Raw genomic sequence first — 14,939 nt, forward strand, 5'->3', positions numbered from 1 at the left:
GCTAGCTAGTTTTTTCAACAAATTCTGATGGTGCTATATGGCAAAATTGCCTTGTCAGCTTGAAAAATTCCAATCAACTAGGTATTTATTCTAGTTTTCTTGGCACATCTACACTGCATTTATCTGATGGAAAGATCAGATTCTTAGTCCTAACACTAATAATAAAAACGTTTTGACAAGCCTTAAGATGAGCTTTCTTACCTAGTTAAATGGCATTTTGAATGTAGGATATGGGTGGTTTGGCTTTTGCATTAGTGAAGCTAAGTATTTTGAGACGTACAGAAAAAAGAATTGATTGTAGTTCTAGGAAAAAGGACCATAGGGAGCTAAGACAAAAAATTTAATTTTTCAGCAGTAACATTTAGTGTAGCAGATATGTATAGTAATTGATTAAATCACACATTTACTTATGCCCTTGCTTTGTTGTATAAACAATATAATTAAAATAATTGGCATCTTTGATATTGTATGCAAGTAACTTCCTTGTATTTTAATGTCGCCTTTCCACAGTGAGAGTCAGCTACCATTCTCTTAGAAATGTGATAGCACCTCCTATGTTACCTTTAAAAAGGTGCACTTCATTCACTTTCTAATTTATAGACCCCAAATATTCAATCTTTTCTATAGGCATTGCAGCATTTTTAATCTTTTTATTTCTTTTAGCAAGAGTCTAAGTCAGTCCTCTTCTGCTGTGGCCCCTGTCATAAGGAATTTACTGTCCAGTTCTAGGAATCTGTTTTTCTGGGGAGAAGAGGTATTCTTACTTACAGTGATTCTTACTTAGGAGATAAAGAATTCTGAAGATATTACATTTTGTCTTTTCTGTTTATTGAATTTTTTAACACTTCATGTACTGCTCAGCAGTTGAAAACACAGGATCTGTTTTTCAGCTTGCTCCTTGTAACTTACCATACATTATCACTCATATTGACTATAGGAATAACTATGACTAAATTTTTAAAAGACCTAACTCTGAACTGTAGGGAATTATTGTTTACATGTAACTGTTGTTTAGGTGCTGTCTTGTAATTGGAGAATCAAAATCTAAAAAAAAAAAAGTTTAAATTTATTTTAGAGTTAAAACTTTTTTCTGTATTTTCCCCAGTTATTTCAGTGTGTTCTGTTTGTCAAAGTGAAGTTAATACCTGGCTTTCAGTACTAGATGTTTCAAAGAATGAATATAAATATGGGGAAGAGAAATTCCACGCAATTATTTTAAAGATCCAACTTGTTAGCTAACACTTTTTACAAGAATCACATTTTAATAATTATGAAAAGGCTGTCATTTCAGAAAGCCCACTGGCTTTCAAATAAGCAGCATGGCAAAGTAGGAGAATAGTTAAGTGACTTACATTAATTTTTATTATATGTGTCCTAATACTGGGTGGCAAATAGTTTTAAATTCTCTATTGACGTCCTGTGCTTGCTTGTAGTGATGCTTAATCTTCATCGTATTTAATTTGGCAGTGAAATTAAAGGATTTCAAGTGATTGCCCTGATCTTTTGCTATGTTGATAGAAAACATGCCTAACAGGATGTATTCCACTTATTGCTGGCAGGATGTCTGGAATGTAAATATCTTCTGAATTTTTAAAATAAAAAAATAAGATTAAGCCTAAAGTCAGTGAAAAGTTAATGTTCAGAAAATTGTCCTTTAAATTGTTGTTTATTGAGGTTAGATAGCTATGTGAACCTTCTGTATCAGTTTTGCCTTACAGAATAGAATTTTTTTGAATAGCTCTGTAATTAAGAGGCATGACCCCCCATTAAAATTCAAAGGATTTAGGCAGTGTCTTCCCTTAAACTTCCCTGTAAATTCCATCCTTAATCTCCTCTAAAAGCCTGTCTGTCTGAAATATTTCCAATGTAAACAAAAAAGTCATTCAGACGATTCAGAATTTGCACTGTACTGCAATGCTCATGTTTCTGCCCATATATAATTCAAGAGTATTTTGCCTCAAGATAGTCCTTCTTTTAACCAACTGAAAGTGTAGGAAACAATATTATTGCTTACATGAATTATTATTGTTCACAGTACTCTTTCTGGTTGCATCAGTGATAAAGCTGTAGAGAAAATACTCCAAGCAGAAAACAGGGAGGTATAGACCCAGGATGATGTAGGATTCTTGAATAGCAGGCTGTTCTTGTGTAATCTCCTGTGCATAGTTTCTTTATTTTGGAGGTATTTTTGGCACATTGCATATACTTCTAATACAAGTATGGTATGACTTACAGATTTAATACAAGTGTGATATTACATGTGAGAGACGTGGATTCCCAAAATTTGTGTTTGTTAGCTAAAACTCATCAGACCATGTGTAAATACAGATGATGGGAAAAATATGTTTAATTTGGCATACTAGGCAAATATGGTCAGTTATTGATCTGTTTCATGTAGAAGCTGATACATTTAAAAACTTTAACACCTATTAGTTATAGTTGAAATTGGATTTTTTGGAATCCTGTAGTATGTAGATAACACTAGCTTTTATATGGCATGTTCCTTACTATGGAAACTCCAGTGGGCTCTTGTGAGCCAAGCCAAGTCCACAAAAGTTAGTTGCTGGAATTATTTTTGTATTTACAGTACAAAAACTTTGAGGAGATTTTGCTAAAATTCCTCTGAAACATGATGGATACATTTACAAGACAATACCTTGCTTTTCTGCAAGGTTAAACACTTAAGTGTATGATACCTTTCTAGATCCTTACCCTAACTTAATCTGCTTAGAAAAAGTAAGGAACAGGTTTTTAAGATTCACTGTACAATTGGTGAGAAGAGTTCAACATCCACAGAACCTCTTGGGGTTTGTGGGGAGTTGTCAAATTCCAGCTGATAGGAAATGTGGAACTGAAGGTGAGCATGAATGTCTGGAGCGTATGCATCCAAAATACAGTTTGCAGTGGATGTCGTCTTATTTTTGGACAAAAAAAAAAAAAAAACCACCGATAAGTAGAAAAATTATGTTGCAAATATTTCTGTTCATTCAGTGTTTCTGCACTGTTTAGCAGGATCTGTTTCAGATCCAAGCTAGGTTTTTTGAACACAGATATTTCATTTAAGGCCTTATTTAACTGGTCTTTGAAGGAAATAGTATTTCTAGAGAGACTCAGTGGGGAAGTGGGCTGGAGGAGTATAAGGGAGGGGACAGCAGTGTCAGTCCAAGATTTTGACGTTAGTTGTTTGACACCTTTATACAACAACTTCTGCTAACAACATCTTTCATTAAAATAAGATTTTTATTCCTTATGGTGCTTGACTTGAACAACAAAACAGTGCAGCAAGACCGTAAGAGTTCAGAAGAAATATGCCTCATGCTCAGCTTCCTTCTGTTACTGTTGTGCATGTGCTTTTATGGAAGAGGAGATAGGGTAATAGCTCCCAAATCATGATTTTAATCCTTTCCAAATCCTTGGGCTTCCTCTGTTTATAATGGTTTGATAAATGTTAACACTAATATTTAATTTTAAAGGTAGGTGGGATTTACATCTAAAAGCTTTTTAGGTCTATTCAGAAGCGTTAGTGGAAGTCTTTATGGAAGTAACCTAGTTCCCTGCAGGGGTCTGTCCTGAACTCTCCGTAGTTTGTCAGGATATGAGTACCATACTTTGATTTTGGCAAATGCAGTCTGTCCTCCAAATTCCCTCTCAAAATTTTAGTTTAATTCTTTATTCTTTCTTTACAGTCTCCGTAAATATTGCGTAATACTGATAAAGGAACTAAGTTGTCGTGATCCTCTCAAAAAGAAAAATCTTTTTGTGAATTTGCAATTCCCTTTAACATGGAATTTGTGTTGAGATTATATGGTTTTATTTATGATCTCTTTTCTACATAGATGTGCAAATACACACAGAACAATATTATTTTATATCCTATATGTCAGGGAAGTGTGATATTGCAGAAATGAAATGTGTGAGGGAAGATGATCCTTTGTTTTCCCCATGGTGAATGCAAATGTTTTTACAGGAGTATAAATGTAAAAGAGAAACAACCTGACAAATTTGACAAATGCAGATGAATTATGTTGTGCTTTCCAAGAAACATTCTCCAGGGAGAAAGGATTCTCAGGTACTCTGAAGAGGAGGTAGGAGTTAGTCTTTTAAGGAGTTAGGAAAGTATGCATGTGTGTGTATGTAGATAGATTTCATTTTAGTTTTCCACAAATATTTTTCAAATGAAGTAAATATTTGGGAAAATAAAATTAATGGAGGTCATTGGCAGCAGGTCCATCGGTAAAGTATCTCTGCTTTGAGGACTGCCGCACTCAGACTTGGAGTTTGGCATTTGAACGGGCAAGGACTCTCCTGCCGTTCCTGCAGCACAAATGCTGGATGCTCTTGTTCATGGAATCTGTTTTCCATTGATCCCTGGGGCTTGTTCAGAGTTGATGTGTGAAACACACACCACTTTGATGAGCGCAGGCTCATTTTTATGTAAATAGCATGCTCTCTCAGTGCGGGCATCCACTTGCACTTAGAACTCTGGCATGACAAATGAGCTAACAAACAACTCATTGTTGCATCTGTGTTAGATAGAGCAGCATAAGCTTGGCGAGCCCATGCTGCTTCATGTTTCTGCCAAACTTTAAATAATTTCCCTTTGTTCATTCCACATGAAATTTTCAAGCTTAACTACATGCCTGTGTCACTAGCCAGTGGAATTAGTTCAGTTGCAGCAGAAAGCTACACTGTGGTGCCTTTCAACAGCTACCTGTCTCCTAGATGATAACAGAGCTTAACTATGTGAGTGCTTCTACGTTACTTTAAAGTCAATCTGCTTGGCTTAGCTGAAAGCATTAAACCTGCTTGACTGTGCCCCAAAATGGAAAGAGAACACTGGCAGGGTCACTCATAAGTCACGAGTGTTTGTGGAGATTTCTCCTTACTCCCTTGGGCTTTGTGAGTGGCAGGTTTGGTCCTGTGACCTGGGCACCAACATCCAACTTTCAGTGTGCTCTTTGATCTGTGCTCCAGATCACTTGATCCCAACCCTCTGCTGCAGTTATGGTGCACTACAGTACTTGAAGAATATATACTGGGCATTTTAAGCCTCATCTGTGGGATTGGTACACTATTGATGGAGCTGTGTAACAGTCAAGCTCCAAGAGGCTCAGATTACTATAGGAGGCCTTTGAGGAAGTAATAGAAGAAATTGGTGCAACAAGGAGATGTCCATCCTCTCATATGACTGGGACGTGGGTTCGGTGGCCATACACTGTATTTCTAGAAGTATTCCCTGCCAGCTGTTTGCAGTCTTGGTCACCTCTTGCCATTTGCTGTGTCCCACAGCAAACATAGATTTCTTTTGGTCCTGGCTGTACCCCAGAATGATCAACTCTATTGAGTCCTAGTAGTTTACTCTTGTGATTAGATGAACGTATATGAATGATCATTCAGCAGACTATTGAGTTCTTCCATTATTTTTCTTTGGAAAAAGAAGAGTTCTTTTGTAATTAATGACAAAGACTACTCTATACGGCACTGACTACAGTTTGGGAATATGCACCTGGGCTGACTTTGAAGGCAGCAATGTCTCTGTTAGAAGCAGTGTAATTGTAGTAAGAATTCTGCTGCAGTACGAGCTGACTTTTTGTGTAGATGTTATCAGTAGGCCTTCATAGTTTCACCACTGGCGATAGCCTAGTTACTGAATCTGTAGCCGAATCAAGTATTTTTATACAAGCTATACTTACAACCATAGTCCTGAGGATGTATCTGCTAAGAATGGCTGCAGTATTCTGTGGAGTATTCTTGTGATCTAATTGTTAAAATCATCTTTCTCAACATAACTTACTGGGTGACTATGCATTTTAATTAATTTATTTTGTACAGTTGTTCTATGTTTTGCTCTTCTTCCCATATGATAGTGTTTCTATTAAAAGAAAAAAAAACCTTTAAGAGGTGCTGTAAATGGTATTAATATTTCCAACAGAAATACTGAGGGACAATGTGCTGCTGAACACTTTATGCATATATTCCTGATAAAAATTATTTTCATACACTCATAGTAGTTGCTACTGACTACTTATCTTGGTACAATTTGTATTTGCAGGCAATTTAAATTACAATGTTAACAATACGTTCTCAATACTGAGAATAATGTAAATTCTGCAGTTAAAAGAATTCTTTCAAAATTTCCTGGTCTCTGATGTGTGAAACATATGATTAGAGCATATGTTTTATGCCCAGGTAGGAGATAATAAGCAGAATTAGAACTGGTGAGGCCGCACCTCAAATGCTATGCTCAGTTTTGGGCCCCTCACTACAAAAAAGACATTGAGGTGCTGGAGCGAGTCTAAAGAAGGGCAATGAAGCTGGTGAAGGGTCTAGAGAAAAAAGTCCTATGAGGAGCGGTTGAGGGAATTGTGGCTGTTCAGCCTGGAGAAAAGGAGGCTGAGGGGAGACCTTCTTGCTCCCTACAATTACCTGAAAGGAGGTTGCAGAGAGGTGAGTGTTGGTCTCTTCTCCCAAGTGACCAGTGATAGGACAAGAGGAAATGCCTCAAGTTGCATCAGGGGAGGTTTAGACTGGGTATTAGGAAAAACTTTTTCAGCGAAAGGGCTGTCAGGCATTGGAACAGGCTGCCCAGGGAGGTGGTGGAGTCACCATCCCTGGAGGTATTTAAAAGATGTGTGGATGAGGTGCTTAGGGACAAGGCTTAGTGGTGGACTTGGCAGGGTTAGATTTATGGTTGGACTTAATGATCTTAAAGGTCTTTTCCAACCTAAATGATTCTAAGATTCCATGAATTGGAGCTTTCTATTCTTAAGTATGTTGATGCCTGTAGAACAGAGTACAGATTATGTTACTCCTTTTGTCTCATAAGAACAGGTTAAAAGGTTTACTGTTAGTCTAAGTTCAGGTATGTGTTTTTGGAAAGGAATTATTCTGCTGCTAATAATCTGCCCTTTAACTGAGATTGCTGAAAATTGAAGTACACTGTAGAAAAGGAGATGAAAGGTAAGGAGAGATGTCTTCAAAGTTATGCAAATTAATTGGCCAATACTACAGTTGTGCACAGCCTGGACAGTGTACGAGTTAGGATCCAATAGTTTTGAATACCTCTGTGCTTCCTGCAGATTCCAGCCTGATCTTCTGTTGCATAATTCATTGTCTTATTCTGATGAAGTTAGGAGGTAATTGTGAGGAAGTGTAAGATGGTGATAGTTGTTGTAAAAGTAGATCAAAACAGTAAGAAAAGCAAGTTAATGCTGTGTCATGAGGGAGGAAAAATTAAAGCAGGGAAATTCTGTGCCTGATTTGAGTAGATGTACTCTGAATATGTAAATTTCTATTAAAAAAACCGCTCAGTACTGGCTTAGAACACCTCAGTGGCTTGAATGCTGTATATAGTCTATGGCTGATTATTTTAATAGCAGTAAAATAGAACAAAAAAAAAATAAAAGAACTCTCACGGCTAAATAATTACTGCTTTATTGTGACAGTTTCTTTTAACCCCTATCCCTGTCCTTCCTTTAGCTAAGTGGTGATACTTAAGTTTTCAGCTCAATTAAAGGCTTTTTTTTTTTTCAGTTTGCTTGGTTATTAGTGACCTTCAAGGATTTTGGTTTTTACAATTTCTTTGTACACATGTTAATTTATTTTCACTATATGAATTCAGTCTCAAGAAACATCTATTTCAAGGATAGCAGCACTATTTAGCTGTAGGACAGCTGGGGATCTCAGGGACTTTATACATTGAAAAGGGGGGGTGTCAAAGACTGTTGGAATTACTGACTCACTGAAATAATTCTAAAGTATTAAGTTGTCATAATGTAAATTTAATCTGAAACAAAATTACTTATGTGCATATGCATGTATGTTTATATTTCTTATTCTAATTCCAGGACAACCATTGGGGGAATTTAAATATGACAATATGCAATGCACACACACACATGCCTTAAATTCCCATTGTGACATGTAAGCATACAGCAGCACACATGAGTTACTGTAAAGCAAGCATGGCTGTGGTGGGTTAATACTGCAGGCTCACTACCGGGAAGCATGTTCCTTATGCCATGTGAAATATGGAGAACTTGGCTGTTCCCTTCCCCTGAGGATGAGGCAACCCTCATCCATTCTGCGGCTTAATCTGTGAGAAACTGGGGTGCAATCCAGTGTGCCTAATTTCTGCCTAAATCCTGCCTGAGCCTTCAGCTCATACCACCAACTCTTTGCTCCTGCTTAGACACTTATCTGCACTTAAGTTTCTTTATCGCTCACCTGTGGCCACCCGGGGATGCTGAAATGTTTTCTCAGGCAGTGGAGGTCCATCCCTCGCTGGGAGCCCCACTGAAATGGAGGTAGACACCTGGGCTCTCCATACATTCCCTGGAAGGTCCTGAATACGAGGCCATGTGAGGGCCAATGTGAGGGCTCTGGTGGCAGCACCTTTATTCATAATAGTTTAATGCCTGTGCCCTTGCTGAAGAAGGGGTAGGGCCTGCTCATCACAATGTGGCTTTCAGACCCTGTTCCCTGCAGTATGTGTGTAGTTTGTATTGCATTTATATTGCACAAAAAAGTGGTCACTGGGAATTGGGACCAGAATCCTCGTTTCCCTGCTCCCAATGCAGGGACCTGATGCTTTCTTGTATGACTGGGTTTTGTACTCGTGTATTCCCATCAGCACAGTGCTTTGCCTTCAGGGAAGGCCTTTAACCCGAAATTATGCACATCTTGGTGCTTGAGACACCCCTCTAGGGTTTGAAAGACTGAGTTTAGTCCCTGTGAGGCTAAACAATGCTGAGATCCACATTCCGCAAGTGAATGGAAGGCTGGATGAAAACCCTCTAAATTGCCAGTACTTGTCTTTTCTGGTTATCTGTACTCCTCGTTGAAGAGAGAGATGCCTTACAGTTATCACGCTGAAGGCAGCCAGTAACTGTGGGGAAGAGGAGGTACCCAAGTGAGGGAGGATGCTTCAAATTTCAGAGGCATACCAAAACTGAGTGAACTGAAATCAATCTCATTTTTTAGAGCCATACCCTGAAACAGGGAAATGAGACCCTTTTTCCTCAAAAATTGTACCTAGTCACTGACCTTACATCTGTAAAATAGGGTATAACCAAACCCATAAAGTTGGAGTCTTTGCTGTTCCCAGCAAATATACTCATTTATTTGTTCTAGGATGTTGCTAGCAATGACTCAAAAGCAAAACAGTGAGGTAGCTCTGAACTGAAGGTTCATTGTATCAGTGAAAAATGAAAGGTAAGCATTGTTATTAAACAGTGTCCAAATTTCAATACAGAACTGATTCTGTGTCCCTGGATAATTCAAGTTTCAGTTCCCTCATGGATAAAACAGATGCTTGTCTCCGTTACCGAGGTGCTCTGTAGTCATGTTACTAGCATTTGTGGAGTTTGTTGAATTATGGTGGAACTGAGCTGTGCAAATACCTGAAAGGAGCAAGGTAATAAAATCAGTCAGAAGTTATGCTCTGGATCAGATAAGTTTTCTGACAGGGAAATGTGATTAGAGCAGCTTAATGAGAGGCAGTAACTTCTGTATTCAGCTCTCAATTTGGGTCCTGACTTAGTTTATTCTTGGGAAAGTCTCTTAATTATGAGCTTTAGTTTGTGTAGCCAAAAATGAATATAAAAATTACTTATTTCTTAGTTTGGTGGTAGTAAGCAAAAGTTTTAGTGAAACATCAGGATTTTCTCAAGTAAAAGATGTGATTTTCTTCAATGTACTTTACATACAAACTGTGAGGTGTGATCAGTGATATTCTAAGGATGCACAGAACTGACTTTAACATTGGATTAAAATTGCATTTATTTAAATAATATAGCCAAGGCACTATTTAATTAGAATTGCAGCATATGCAATCACAATATTATTAACCTCTCTTCTTTGGGAGAAAACTGTTATGTAAGCGTGGACATTCATTATCATGCTAGCTTAAGAAGCTGGATAAATCCCTGAAAGGCATCTGCTACTCTCCTGACACTGCTTTTCCTACCGCATACAGATGCAGCTTTCATCTCTCTGGTAGTCCATGTTGTAAACATCCTTCTGTGGTTCCCTCACCCAGTAATGTTTTCTGGAGGCGGAAGACCTATGGCCTTCCATTATTTTTTAGCCTTTTCAGGCATCTCCAGCTGGGGGAAGGTAAGGACTTGCTTGCTACTAATACATTTGTTTCATAGGGCTGCCAGCTGCCCATCCTCATTTCTGGCCATTGTTCACGGAAATCACTCTGTAAATTTAACAGCATGACACCAGATAGTTTCTTGTCAGATTCTGACTTGCTTAACAACATGCTAGGTTTGATAGACAGTGGTTTGAAGTGTAGTGTTGTGGGTTTTTTTTCTTATGCACTGTTTTTTATTTATAAAATGCAAGATGGGTGATAGATATAGAAGTTCTTAAAAACCCACCCATTTCTTAAGGTGAATATGCCTTCCTCCTAGAAATTCTGTTTTTCTAGCTGAAAAACAAGTAAAAGCTTGAAGCTTGAAATGGTTGATAAGTCAAAGAGCTCTGGCTGTATGCCACTTATAACAGGCAACTTTGAAAGAATAAGAATTTTTATTATCTCCTCATTCCAGTATCTTTTTAAAATTAAACACTAGAGTGAATTTTGCATATTTGCTTAGCTAGAAAATAGCACATGGCTTTGCAGGTTATATTTAGCAGGAAGGTATTACTTTTCCTTCAAAAGTGTAAAGATATTACTACTATTCCCTTTTACAAATCTGCAAGTCAGGAAAGAATTACTGTAACTGGGGAAAAAAAAACAGTTATCTTTTTGTGGAAGCAGAAAGCTCTCATTAACTTCCGTGGACTCTGGTGACCCTTTGAACAGGAATACGCCTGTAAAAATATGGACTCTGTTCTATTTATCATTTGACTATAATTCCACCCTCTAGATGATGTAGTTTCAGTGTGTATTGGATTTGCATGCTGCTTTTAAATGATGCAACTGTTCCATGGTTTCTTTGGGATGCATGTGCTGGATTTTTCAGACTGTAGGTTATTTAGTACTGGATCTTGTAGCATCCTAAAAGTACTTGGTTTAGGTCCATCCAATTGTTTTTGAGCTGCCTGCATGTTAATATTCTAGAGCTCCTCTCTGGCTTATAACACATACAGCAGTACTCACAGAAATCATGAATGAGTACAGGAGTTTGGGAATACTGTCATGGGTGCAGCTGTGTAAAAAAAAAAAAAAAACCCAAAAAACAAAAAAAAACCCCAAAACAACAACAACAAAAAACCAAACCTCAATGAATGGTCATGCTTACTTTCAGAAAAAGGGAAGATTACTACCAATTTTAATAGTTTAAAATGTTAAAGTTCTTGGCAATTTAGAATAGGAATTCAAAATAAAAGTTCCATTTCAGGCTGTTGTAATATTGTCATCCAGATGTGCTTGCTGCAAGCCAAAGAAACTTTGGGTCTTTTAATATGTCTCATCTTGGTTGGGGGCATCTTCTTTTCCCAGGTGGTGGCTGAGGGAGCAAACCTCTAACAGCACCCCCTGCTAAAGCTTTCTGCTATTTGGGGTAATGAGTGCTGGGATATTCCAGGTGGTGGAGAAGCCAGTGGGAGGTGAGGGGAAGAGGCAGGGGAGATGAGGAGGATGTGTCAGAGCTGGGTGCTGCTGCACAGGGCTCCCGTGGGCACGTCTTGCCCTGCTGAAGCAACCTGGGTGGCCTGAGTGTCTCCTGGAGCATGCTGGTGAGGATTCCCAGCCTGGCCACAACCTCTGGTCATGTAGCGGCAGGATGAGACGAGAAATTTGCAGGTGGCCTGATGCTGATGTTGCAGGCAGCCTGCCCGCAGGCTCGCTTCTCCTTGTTCAGAGCACTGCCCTCCCCTTTGGGAGGGTGATGACCGTTTTTGCGCCATCCCTCAGCAGCGCTGTTCATCTGGCCTTGGGGTATCAGTCCTTAGGTGGCATGGATGTGGGCGACCCTGTCTATCACTCCTTTAACTTGGCAGTAGACTCCTCTAGCAAAGGTGCTGTAATCTCCTTGGCAGAAACAACTCAGCATGACCCCTCAGGGCACCCCTGTGGTGCTCCCACAGTCTACTCGCCCTCTTCCCCTAGTTCCCCTATCTTTGCATGCCATGCTTACCTTCCCTTGCTGCTCCTTGAGCCCACGGTCGTCCTCCTTCCTCACCAAAAAACCCCTGTGGCCTGTCCTGCTCCAAGCTCCACCTTCCAACAAGGTGCCCTGTGCTCCCTTGGGCGCCCATGCCTGCACCCATGCAGCGCGCACTTCCCCCACCCCCCGGGGCTCCAAGTATTACCCAGGGACCAACTGTGTTGTGCCTGTGCACAGCGCCTGACCTGCGGGCTGCCCTCATCTGCCCTCCCTACACTCGGCCATGAGCTGCATTGGCAGCCGGGAGTGACTCAGACGCTGCACAGCAAAACCCGACACTGCGCTAAAGAGACCTCTCCTGACTACAGCTTGTTGATGGCACTTGGTTTAACAACGTAAATTTGTTTTAAATCAAGCAACAATAACTTGTTTGGCCTTTAAAAATGGACTGTCTGAACCAGCCAGAAAACTCCTGTTGGGAAACTTAAGTAAAAGCAAAGGATGAACTTCATTTGAAGTTTAGAGTAAACTCAGAATTTTTCTGTGAAAAATTAAGTTGAATTGTTTATATTCATGAGCTTCTAAATTAAATACATCAGATTTAGTGCTTTGAAGTGATTTTTTTTCTTTAATCCCCCTAACTCTCATAAAGAGACTAGATAATCTCCCGTTTATTGCAATCCAAGGCGTAGTTGAAATACATGATACAGTTTATCTCTGCAAAGGATGAAAGTGCATTTAAAATAACTTAAAAACTGCTAGTATAACCAAAAACCCCCAATTTTATTTATATTCCTCTGGCTATTTCAGTGAGAAACAGATGGCTTTAAAGCACAGCTTTCACATGCAGCGTCCTACCAACTTAAATGGCAAGAATTTTACACCCTGACTCCGTAACTGGGGCCACATCATGTTCTCCTCAAGGCTCCCTGTGCGGCTTTATTCAGCAGAAGTATTCCTCTCCAGAAATCTATCTTTAGTTGTTACATTAGGGTATGAAAGTTTACAGTTGCTTACGTACAGAGGTACCTTACATGAACTGTAGACCTTTAATTCCTCCTTTTGGGTAGCAGATGAAACCTTGCATATGCCCAAGGTGACTACAGAACTATGGGGAATATATTGTTTCTAAGTAGTGGTGGAAGTCTCTCCAAGTAGGAAAACAGTATTGTAAATAGCAAGGTATTTTTTTATAAAATTGTAATGTTAAGACATGAAGCTTGGACTTACAGAAACTTAGATACAGTTTAGATACTGTTGAAATGAAATGGAGACTTCACCAGGATGTGGGAATTGAGATGAAGTTGATTACGTTGGTGTTTCATTTTATTCGAAGTATAATAGCTATATGCCTAGTACACTGGACTGAAAATAAGAATTCCAGCATGCTGGGAAGTCTTATGTGGAAGCTGGAAAATATTCTATAAAGATGTGTGTTGTCAATGCCCTGTTTCTTTGTTTACAATATTACTGTAGAAGTGCATCCTGGATGTAATGAACTTTGCTGTGGTGAAAACAGGACAGGTAGGTTCACAGTAGCTGAGGATGAGTGGTGAGGTTTGAACCATGTCTGTGATTCGGGGTTGTTGGTAAGCATTAGTTTTGGCTTAAGTGGCATGCTCATATGGGAGTATCAGCTCTTAAAATAAGTGATATTAAGCAAAGTGAGTTTCTGTGTAATAGGGAGTAAGGTAAAAAATAAGTAGCACGTGTGATTACCTTGCTTAAACATAGGTAACAAATATTTGTGTCATATTGCACTATAAGGAATATCTGCATTCTCTTTGTTCACATCGCCTATTTGATTTCTTTCAAATATATTGACATGATATAAAGTAACCCTTTTACAATGATGTTACCTTATCACTTCAGAGTTCTAGATGTTTTTTCAGTAAGAATTTCACTTTTCAATTGGATAATTTTCTTCTTAACATTGTTCTTGTACAAGTTGTGAAAGCAGGAAAATACTTGTAACTGTGATCCTTTAAACATCAGGAAAATTTACTTGTTTGTTTAGGGGGGAGGAGAGAGAAAAAGGTAGAAAAGCTGTCAAGTTTACAGAAATAATCACAGGTCAAGATTTTCAAGGGATGTATGATTCTGTGTATTGTCACTCTAGGTGTCAAACTTGAAAATGCAGGGATTGAATATCTTAAAGCGTTTCAAGGTAGATACCTAAAATCAGGCATTATTTAGACTGAAAACCATGAGTTGTACTGGTTTAATATTTTAAGTACTTTTTTCAAAAATGCAGAGTAAATTATTCAGAAAGTTCTATGCTGCATTTATAAATAAAGACTTGTTGCTTTCCATGTTAGTCAAGTTCTTAATTTTGGAGTATTTCAAAATGCTGTAATTCAATTAGGAAAATTTTACTTTGGGCTGATACTCAAGTAGCTAGACTACATTTCTGTCATTAATTTACTGTATTTGTTTCTGAAATCATCAAAAAAGAAGTACTATTTAAAGAAAAGGACTTGTGATTCTGATTTTATTTTTATAGCAGTGTGAAGAGTAGAAGATTTTCCTGAACTGACATGTGCTTGCATAAGCTGCTAGGAGTAGAAGTAGTATGACTATATGTGGTTAGTGTTCTTTAAATAGTAAACATGGACTACAAAATGCCCAGTTTTGAACTGAACTGTTGGGGCAGAAGGCAGGGCTTTTTAACCTTCTAGTCTCTAAAGTCTATGTACCAGAGCTAATTTTGAAAACACCTTGAGATTTAATTGTGCATTTACAGTGGAGTAACAGTAGTTTATTAATTGTAAAACCTGAAATTGTGCATATCCATCTTAATGCATTAAAATAATTATTTTAGTTGATGTGATTTTTATGCAGTAATTTATTTTTGACATTTCTAGAGTTAATCTCATTTAA

The 14,939-nt window shown here is 38.4% G+C and overlaps 1 protein-coding gene across 4 annotated transcripts in view; it reads left to right on the plus strand.

Moving 5' to 3' along the window:
• Positions 1-14,939, plus strand: part of CNKSR2 (connector enhancer of kinase suppressor of Ras 2) — a 217,930-nt gene that overhangs the window by 101,573 nt on the left and 101,418 nt on the right. The window lies entirely within an intron of this gene.

Source organism: Gavia stellata, chromosome 1 (genome assembly GCF_030936135.1).
Source record: "Gavia stellata isolate bGavSte3 chromosome 1, bGavSte3.hap2, whole genome shotgun sequence".
Lineage (NCBI taxonomy): Eukaryota > Metazoa > Chordata > Aves > Gaviiformes > Gaviidae > Gavia > Gavia stellata.